This window comes from Camponotus vicinus, unplaced genomic scaffold (genome assembly GCF_025532165.1).
Source record: "Camponotus vicinus isolate PSW18456_S1 unplaced genomic scaffold, iyCamVici1.0 SCAF_4, whole genome shotgun sequence".
In the NCBI taxonomy this organism is placed as follows: Eukaryota; Metazoa; Arthropoda; class Insecta; order Hymenoptera; family Formicidae; genus Camponotus; species Camponotus vicinus.
Window position 1 is genome coordinate 17,906,154 of NW_028141976.1, and position 9,964 is coordinate 17,916,117.

At 37.8% G+C, this 9,964-nt stretch overlaps 2 long non-coding RNA genes across 2 annotated transcripts in view; one reads left to right on the plus strand and one right to left on the minus strand.

Moving 5' to 3' along the window:
• Positions 1-9,964, plus strand: part of LOC145970900 (uncharacterized) — a 113,841-nt gene that overhangs the window by 31,334 nt on the left and 72,543 nt on the right. The gene's annotated exons all lie outside the window — the stretch shown is intronic.
• Positions 62-9,964, minus strand: part of LOC145970898 (uncharacterized) — a 161,010-nt gene continuing 151,107 nt past the window's right edge. Inside the window, exon 2 of the long non-coding RNA XR_014438663.1 lies at positions 62-641. This is a non-coding gene — a long non-coding RNA (uncharacterized LOC145970898). The remainder of the gene's footprint in view (positions 642-9,964) is intronic.

Genomic DNA, 9,964 nt, shown 5'->3' on the forward strand with positions numbered 1-9,964 from the left:
TTATATATTTTTCTTTTTTTTATTATTTTTCTTGTGATAAAGTGATTTTATGATACTTTTACGAAAAATATGATTTATCGTTGTTAGTTTCGTATTAGCACTTATAGTATTATAATTATAAATTTCATATAATATTATAATTGTACATTTTAGGATTATATTAATCCGAAATAACTAACAGTTCCATCATTGAGCAGCGATGCGCGTGCAAAATCCCACTCGGCGTGGTGAAATTAAAGAAGCGAAAAAAGTGGTGCGTCCGATACACCAGCTGCCTCGTCTCACTGCATCTCGGACGTATTTTCTCGCTTCTCCGAGAAGGAGGCACGTGGGTGGCGGTGTGGCACTTTGCCGGTTTTATGAGGCCCTTAAGAATGGTCCCAGGGTCCGTTCATCTCTCCCTTCCTCTTCTCGTCCACATCACGTTCCCTTTCCCTCCACCTCGTCCACGCCTTCGGACTTTTTGTAGAGTCGCCATTACTCGACAAAGTCCTTTGCCGTTTGGGCTCTTGATGGATGCCCGTTGCGTGGGCACCGGCCTTCCAGTCGGCTCAATGGGCTGCGACCGAATCCACACGCGTTCGACCGGCTTCTTCTTCCATGCCGAAAGGACACGCGTCCAGCTTTTGTAAATCGTCCGGCTGTCAGGCAAAAGGAAGGGTTTCATCTTTGCACACGCGCACATACGGTCGAGAATTTACTAAACGAAAGCGCGCGCGCCGTAAGTTTTATACATGTATACTTTGTTTTGCGTCAGAGATGTATGTGTATTATCGTCTGATTTTATATTCGATAATATTTTGCGAGAATAAACGCGCGGTGTCGAATTATGCCTTTCGTGGCCGAAGCTGGCCGAAATGACGTTTAATAATGCACATGCATTTATTACTCTTTCAACATATTAAACGTGAAAATGAATACTTGAAATTGTATGATTACATTATTAATACATTGAGAACATGCAAGATATATTATTTTGATGATCTTTGTGTTAAAAAATATGTTTATTATTTCTTATTAAATATATTGCAAATAAATTTTTCCTTTAATCTTGCATTTCTTTAATGATTAATAACTATTGTATAACTCATTGCGATTTTTTAGCATTTGGAGATGATTATTTTATGTTACCGCAACTGCACGCTCTCATGTACGTCAATAGTCTCCGGAATGACCAGTTCTACCCACGCGACGATACTAAAGTCACGGTCGATTCGTTCCTGTCGCTTTGCTTCGGATAAGGATTGAAAATTTGCCATAACCATGATCTTCGATATGCAATTCTGCTTGCGGGTCTTCTTCGTCTTTATTGATCTCATTTACATCTCCACATTGCCGATAAGAAAACATCGCTATGAGACATGAAAAGCACTATGATCTTCGTCAACCTCGACGAATGTTAAAATAAGATTCGTATTCTTTTATCATAGAATTCGCTGGATTACCGTACAATTTGCATTCTTATTCTGACAACTAATAACTATGCAAGATTTAAATATTTTCTACCGCAGGTATGAAACCCTGTACGATTTGATCTCCCTGCGATCCGAGCTTCGTATAAAAAGTTATAATAATTTTTATCCCATCTCTGTCAAGTACTGTACGTGTACTCGTACATATTCATTCGTGCAATTATCTTAATCATGATGGGAGCCGCTCGGTTGAACACAAATTTGCTCCTTACTACTTTCTTCTTCTCGAATCCATCCCCTAAAAATCCTCGACGTTGCCTTGCTATCTTCGATATCCGCGGGGCTAATCGCGAGCAATTCGCCGATCGTTCGTGCACAAAAGCCGGCTCTTTTGCTCAGAAGAATTGCCGAAGCTGTCGAGAGCGCTTTGGACGTCGGATTCACCGACTTTCGCTTTTAAATTTTTAGGGCGCGTGAAAGAATGACGTGCTGTATAATTTCGTGGGCGTATAGAGGGCAGACTAGAAGAGGGGATGATATCGAAATGACAGGGGATAAGTCGCATGGGCGCAGAAACATTTCTCGAGAAGGCAGAATATCCGCTATTTTTTGATTGAAAAAATACAAGAATATAAAACTATTTGTTAATTTAAACTTGAAGATTATTTGAGTCAAGTATCATTATGCGCAAAAAAATTCTGTTTGATCTTCTAAATGATACAAGTGTCATTTTATTGAAAATATATAAATTGTCGCGATACGATTTTTTCGTTTTGATTTGAAGAAGATAGGCAATTCTTCTGGGGGAGAGAAAAGGGAGAGAGTGAAGGGGAAGGGATACCCCCTCTTGCCGCTTCCTGCGAACGAAGGAGAAGACTCGGAGAACGCTGTATGCTCTTGCAAACAAATGGTCGGCAATTACCTGCAATTTGCCATATATACGCCAGTGCTCGCCCTCTCTCCGGCTCGCCGTCTCTCGTTTTCGGCGCTGAGCTTCCACCCCGGGGCGATACATCGATTGCCGGGTAATTGTCAGCGCTCAGCGCCCCGAAACGCAGGTGTAGCGGGGCAATAACGGGGCCCGCGGGCGCCACGTAAGTGCGTTAATTTATGTATTTCCGCCGAGAGGGACAATCGAGGGTGGTGCCGGAATCTCACTGTCAGGTAAGGCGCGAAATATCAGCGCTGATATAAGTACGGACGTCTATACTAGACTGCGCTAACAAGCTGAACAAAAGAAAAACCTCGAAATTTTGAAGAAGAGTTGTTCTCATCCTTCTAGCTATTTTGTTACTTAGAAAACAGAAGAATGAGAGACCATGAAAAGGTTCTAAATTTTATTAAATTCATAAATCATGAAATGTAAGCATTTCTCTAAGCAACGTGTGTAAAATGATTAAATTTTTCTTTCTGATACGCGGCGAATGAAAATGAGATACGAGATTGTATTGAAGTATCACAATCATGTTAAAATAATTCCGATAACTTATTGATGTATACTATCACAAAATTGTCGTAAAAAAATATTCGTGGATTGACAATAATGTAAACGCTATATTTTGGGAAATAATATCACGCGTGTGCGAGAGAGAAGGAGAGAGAAAAATCAAAAGTCTATCAGAGGTTGAAACCCGCAACGACTTAATCTAGCTATTGCTTTTTCGCCTTAAAGGGGGTATTCTTTCGGCGACTTTTTGTTTTTTACTATTTTCGTTGCACTTGCATGTGCGCCACGTGACGCGAGTGTCACAGCTGTTGCGCGCCGCATCAGCCGCGCCTCTTTTACCCCCCGTGATGGACCCGTGAAAAAGAGAGAAGGACCTCGTATGACGCGATGAGGATGCGAGGCAACGATGAAAGAAGCGGCTTGCACGAGGAAGTGTCTCGTGTGTCTCGGTCGCTTCGGTTCTCCTCTTTTGGACACTCGATACCGAGAATGTGTATCGCGTGTCCTCGTACGTATATAGGATCGTGGCTAATGGCCTGTAGATTACAGCTGGTTGCACGTAACTTCAATCGTATGCGGCGAGAAACCATCAAGACATTCGATATCACATGCGAAGGACCGATAAGTTTGAAAAAAAGTCACTGCTTTCATTTAAACAGTAAATCGGAGAATATTGTAAATTCATTTAACCCGCTAAAAGGACAATTTAAAAATCCAGTTTAAAATATAGAATTTCACGCGTGTTAAAGACTCAATTTTTTTATATAATTCGTATTATAATTAATTTTCTCATTTTTATATCTTCTTATAATTATATTAATAACATGAGAAATCACGGGTGAAATTTATATTATACGGATAGATTGAAGAGATCGCTGTCATAAAAATTATTATTGAGATCGGCTGGTTTACAAAGGCTCACATACTTTGCAACTTTGTTTTGTACAGTTAAATGTATTTTATTTTATCAGCATACTTAAAGCTTGTAACGGACGCGTATAACATTTATTTTCGGAGCGCTTCGAGGCTCCGCTTCGTAATGCATTCCATATTTGAATCCTGATCGAGTACGTTTTAACTCGCCGTTAAACAGTCCTTTTTCACTGTCATTGTGGGAGCCACGCAGATGCGAACGTGCGTTCTTCCGAGCCCGCGAGCGAATAATTAGCGTGTACGAAACTTTTCGTGATCCGTAACCGCGATTCGTTTATCTCGCTTATTAAATCGATTCGCCGAGCCACCTCGAAATATTGATTCTTACTTGCCGTCATTATCTGAGAAAAACTTTCGGGACTTATGCAAATAAATGCGTCCTCGGAATTGCTTGCGGTCACGAGGGAATTGGCTGCAAATATTTTTTTAAGACCGCAGCCTTCACCCGAACCATATCGCGAGTAGATGTTTTCGATACAGCTCAAGCCAATCACGATGGATAATCCGGAACGGTGCAATGGGAAGAACAAACGTAAACTCAGATAAAAATACGAGCTTTTGCACACCTGGCGATGCACAAACACCTTTGGGACGGAAAATGTAAATTTCTCGACGCATTGTTTTTTGTCGGTGTTTTCGTATCCTTTTATCTATCCAAATAAAGAACAGGCATTATATTATATTATAGTGATATGATACACGAGATTTATGTTATAAAAATTACATAACACAATGCTTGAATATTTTATAATTATAAAATTCATGTCATGGCAAGAATGTTGCATCAAAATATTTCATAAAATAATTTATGTTATATATAAAAAAAGCTTATAGCAGGTGTAGAAAATAAAAATGTTTTAATTTATATTTCAGGTGCATTCGTTAAATGTGCACATTTAATTGCAATCATTACAAATTTTAATTTTTAAATTACAGATTACGATATTATATTTTATATTTTCAGCTTATTTTTTCTCCATTCATTTGCAATTAAGATTTATATATAATAATATATACCCTTACGATACTCCTATATCGATGTATTATAACCAAAAATGCAATGAGGAAAGTGTATTGCCGTAAAAAAGAAACGATATGATGAATCAACGTAGCGGGAATTCACTTAATTGCAATTAATGAGAGAAGATACCGTGGTGAGATCACGTGAATTAAAGATAACTAATGTGCTGACAGGATTAACGTTGTTGAGTAATTGCTTGAACGCATTGGCCAATATGAGCGCGGTATTTATTTCGAAAAAAATTTTGCTGAAAATATATTTATTATACAAATTGTGATGTTACGTCATGGCATATTTTCTACAACGTAATTAGAAATTACGTATCAAGTTTCATATGTACACACGATATTGCGGATATGTTTCCGAACTATTTAAATTATTTCGCTAAATATTTATTAAATATTCGACGTATTCAAATTCTTCGTCGTTGTTTGTTCGTTCTCGCTCCAATTTGGAGCAAGCAAAAATCTGGTATCAAATCCAACGCGTTCACTCTCGTATTTCTCTCTCGATTTTCGTAATATCGTAAATTTCATCGAGCACCCGCGCGCGATTTTTTTTACACGCGATCGCATAACGCGTCTGTATGTTTGCCGAGCGATTTTTCTACAACACGAAACGATCGGAACGTGTTCGGCATTCCCGGATAAACAATTTCTGGCGCCGACTTCGCCTTTTGCGTGGGAGTGCATGCGTGCATGCACGCATATCGTAATATCGACCGACCTGTACATTGCTGCTCGCGCATAAGTAACGCCGCTGCCACGCGCGTAGAGAGAAAGGGCCGCTCGTTTGATTGGCTGAATTTATGGGATCTACTTATCGTGTACTTACCGCGTTGTATATCAAATGACACCCGCACCCGCGGGCGCTCTCTTCCCTTCCCCCGCGATCCGTGCAAGCCCTTTTTACACGCCTTTCTCCGCTTTACCTTCCGCCTCCCTCGTTCTCCAGCGAGGGAATTTACTGCAGGTAAATCGCCGATAAATGAAGCCGCGTGCGTTTTAAGAGGCTGTAATGCTGCGAATATGCGATACACGTATGCGTGACGCGAAATAGATAAAATAAGCTCCAATGTACAACATTAAAAATTAAAAATATAAAAATTTAAAAATTTAAATAATATCATTTTTTGATACTAAAATCTAGATCGTATTTGTAATAAATTATTATATCCTCTCTTTTATTGTTTTATTTTTCAATGTTAACTCATAGTAATTTTTTCACTAAAACAAAAATATATTTCCCCAATATTATATTCGACAACTACAATGAATCACCAGATACAGTGGCCTATCTTCCTTAAGGACAATCTCGAATCGCGTCAGGTACAAGCGGTAGCCGTAAGAACGTCGGTAAGACACGACTTCCTGAAACATCGATTGTTTCGTCCATGTTGCGCATGAGAGATGCGGCGGTTAAAGTACAACGATAAAGAATTTATTAATGAACGGACAATACGAATCTATCTGAATACGAATGCTGTCGTACGATTGTAACGGCAACACGTGTCGCGACGATATCTCCAGTGGCTCCTGGTGCGCGGGATAATCGCAGGCGCCAGGAAACCACTGTCACACGTTATAGTCGTGAATCACGGAAACAGGAAAACCCTCGCCCTCGTGACTCCAATCGAAATCGATGTCGTCGAGACCCGGAACTCGAGGAGGCGCCAGCGCGACTCGTAAAAAGATACATGATGCAACAGAGAATTGCGTACGCTTCATAAATCTTGCGAATATTTCGAATGTTTTATTTCGTTAAATCGACGAAGTGTTTCATTTCGATGAGAGATTCGTGCAAGTTTTAAGTAATTTTCACACGAACAATTTATAATTAATTAATTCGATTTAAAGATATTAAATAGAATTTAAATCGTAATATAAATAGTTTTTGTAAAAAAATTTGTTTTAAGTAACATAGAGCTTTTTTATATTTTGTAAATACCAGAATATATTATATTCTATTCTCTTTTAAGCCATTAAATATTAAGTTCGAAATGGAGATTTTATATTTTGTCGCGAGAACTGACGATTAGTCGGTGCACGTCAAAGGTTGTAATCTAATATTTTTGAATAGAACTGTAAGAAGGCACCGCTCTTCACCGGGTGGTTGTCGACGGTAAATTCCGGAGGCTCCACTGAAAACGTTGGATCAAATAATGGAAACATGAGACTATGGACAGGTTCGATTGTTTCAGACACGTTGTGTTTTAATGCGAGGTGGCGTAGACCTTTGTTGAATGGCTCAGGGAAGAAACGCCATGCATGCCAAAAAGGTAGATTGTCAAAGGAATATTAAAATATGTCTATATATCTCTCATCATTTTTTACATATATCTAAGCGAATATAAAATTCTTGTGAAGAAGCTTTGATTGTATTCGATTATTTTCAATAATACCGGACATGAAACTTTGCGTCTTTATTGTTTAATTTTAAATATACATATGTGGCGAAATTTGGCAAAAGTCAGATACCCGACCAATTTTTTACGCGGGCGTTGGCGGAATATATCGTACAAAAAGCGTTTGTTTGCAGTATTTCATTTCGACTACGGTTTCGATGTACGTATAGGACGATGGACGGAGGAGATAAGAAAGCGCCGGCTACGTTCGGACCATTTTCTGTGCGAAATGCTTGGACATTAATCACGCGACCGAATATCGTGCAAAATTTTACGGCACTCCTTATTTGTAAAAGTTCCCCGACGATGTTCTTAAAGTCTTTCACTTGAAACAGGTTCTATATTCAGCAAACATTTGTCCAAATTACGGCAACACCAATTAAAAAATCGAATGAGTTTTGAAACGTTTTTGTAAATGTGTCTATGATTAATTAATATTAATCTTTTGCACTTGAAGATTATTTATTTTCCATTTTATATAAAATTATAAAGCTTTTTAGATTTAGGCTCTAATAAATTTTAAAATTATTAAATCAATGAAAATATGCAAATATAAAATGAAAGCTTCAGAATTCTTAAAAGTAACCGAAATCTGTCCTTGACAGATCTTTTCTATTGAAGTTTTATACCGCGATATGCGCATATTTCATTCGCACGTTGATGAATCTTTCCTTTCTGTCCTTTCTGTCTTTTGGGGTGAAAACAAGGGTCTCTCGGATGGCAAAAGAGGCGCCGAGACTTTGTTAATTTAACGGTTTAAAAGGCCATCTGGAGCAATTTTTCTACCGCAAAACGACGCCTGCAGGGTGGTTGTCCAAAATATGCAATTTCCGAAAATATCCTTCTACACGGAACACGGAAATTACAGGGTGGGAAAGTCCCTAGAACGATCCCGAGGGCTCCTCCGATGGGTCGTTGCGGACGTTTCCGAAAGTCGTCCCCGTGACGCCATCGTAAATGGCAGCTGTCTGCTCGAAATTCCCCGTCGACGATAACCTCTTTTCCTACGAACATTTTCGTAGCCTGTCAGGGAATCTGATTTGACCCACTCAATATAATCACGTGGCATTAACGAATAATCGCTGGTCTTGGAGACTAATTTGAAATTATAGTCATCGCATCTTATACATTTTCATACTGTTTTTCTCTTTCCCGAGGATCGCCGTCTCGCATAGATAATTATTCGGCAAACTAGAAGCTAATGAAACAATCCTAAATAAAGTCCAAACTTTCTACAAAAATAACGGATGAAATTAATTTTAGTTAGACGTCATCTACAACTGTGTTTATCCTTTGCTCGAACAAAACAAAGCTGTTCATTAGCAGCTCTTACTATCGCTTTCATACATTATGAATGAAATAACAAGCATATAAATGAACGTCGAGCCGCTACGACGTTGGAATATCATTATAAATCTAAACAAAAATTCCGCATCATCCTTTCATCACTTTCAAAGGACCCTTCCGCTGCGACTAGTCACATCCGTAGACGATGCAATCGCCGATGACGCCAAAAATGTCATTTTTACGCTAATCAATGAATGCACAGAAAGCTCTTGTCTTCGTGGTTAGAAGATTGAAGTTTGAATGCCATATTAATATGCCAGACGATGCTTCGAACTCTGAAAATACTCGTCGCTTGAAATCGCGTTTGTGTCTTTCGCTACTTTAATGATTTTTGTAGTCAAAAAAGAATTCAAAATACAACAGCTTACACAACTTTGTTAACAATTTCTTATCATGACATTACTTTCAATTTTAATAATGTTTACAATTGCGTAAAACAATCTAAATCATTTAAGATAGTATTATATTATTATTATTGCAAATTATAAATTATTAGAAAAAGGAATAGTATTGCATTGTTTTTAATGCAAATTAAATTATTGGAAAAAGGAAGAAGCTGTTGTCACAAAGTTGTTTTTTAATGAACGGCATAATTACGCAACCTGATATTACTAAAAAATGGAGAGAGATTTTCCGAGTTTGCACCTTGCGATAATTATGGTGTACGGAAGGGAAAGGTACTTTGACTGACGGAGAAAACGTCGTGACTCCACGAAGGAGGTCCCTCTGGCCTGTAATCTCATGTAATTACGCAGTTTGTGCACCTCCCAGTCTTCCAGAATAGTCACGGTGTGTCTCAAACGGTGTATAACATTTTATGGTGTTTTCGGAAACTTTCAGTCATGACGTTATCCGAAATCTTTGAATGTGCGGCGAATGATTATATATAAGCCAACGGTAACACAGAGGGATATATTGTGCGGGCGCAGGTTAATTGATACTTTTGCTTTAAATATAATAATTACAACTGTATAAATCAACGTCCAAACGTATATTACGATGGTTGGCTTGACATTTGTATTATATTTGAGATTTATTGCGCTGTTAAGATCCAGGAAATTGTGACTAGTCTTTAATATTAAATGATTGATAATTTTCAGAATTTCATATATATATAATATATACCCTAAATATATGGAAGATACAATCTCAATATTATATTTTCAAAGAAATGATTATTTCTTTGAAATAAATATAACATTGATTAAGAAATAAAGAAAATACTAAGTGTCTATTGAAATTAAGAAAATATATATTAATTTGGTTACGCTACTAAATTATATTATTTATAAAGTACGTAATATATTTTAGTGTCGCAATACGAAGTTACAATATAATACCTAATAACTTTTTATTTTGAAGATTATATTCAAAGTGCGCCATAATTTCACAGTCGGAAC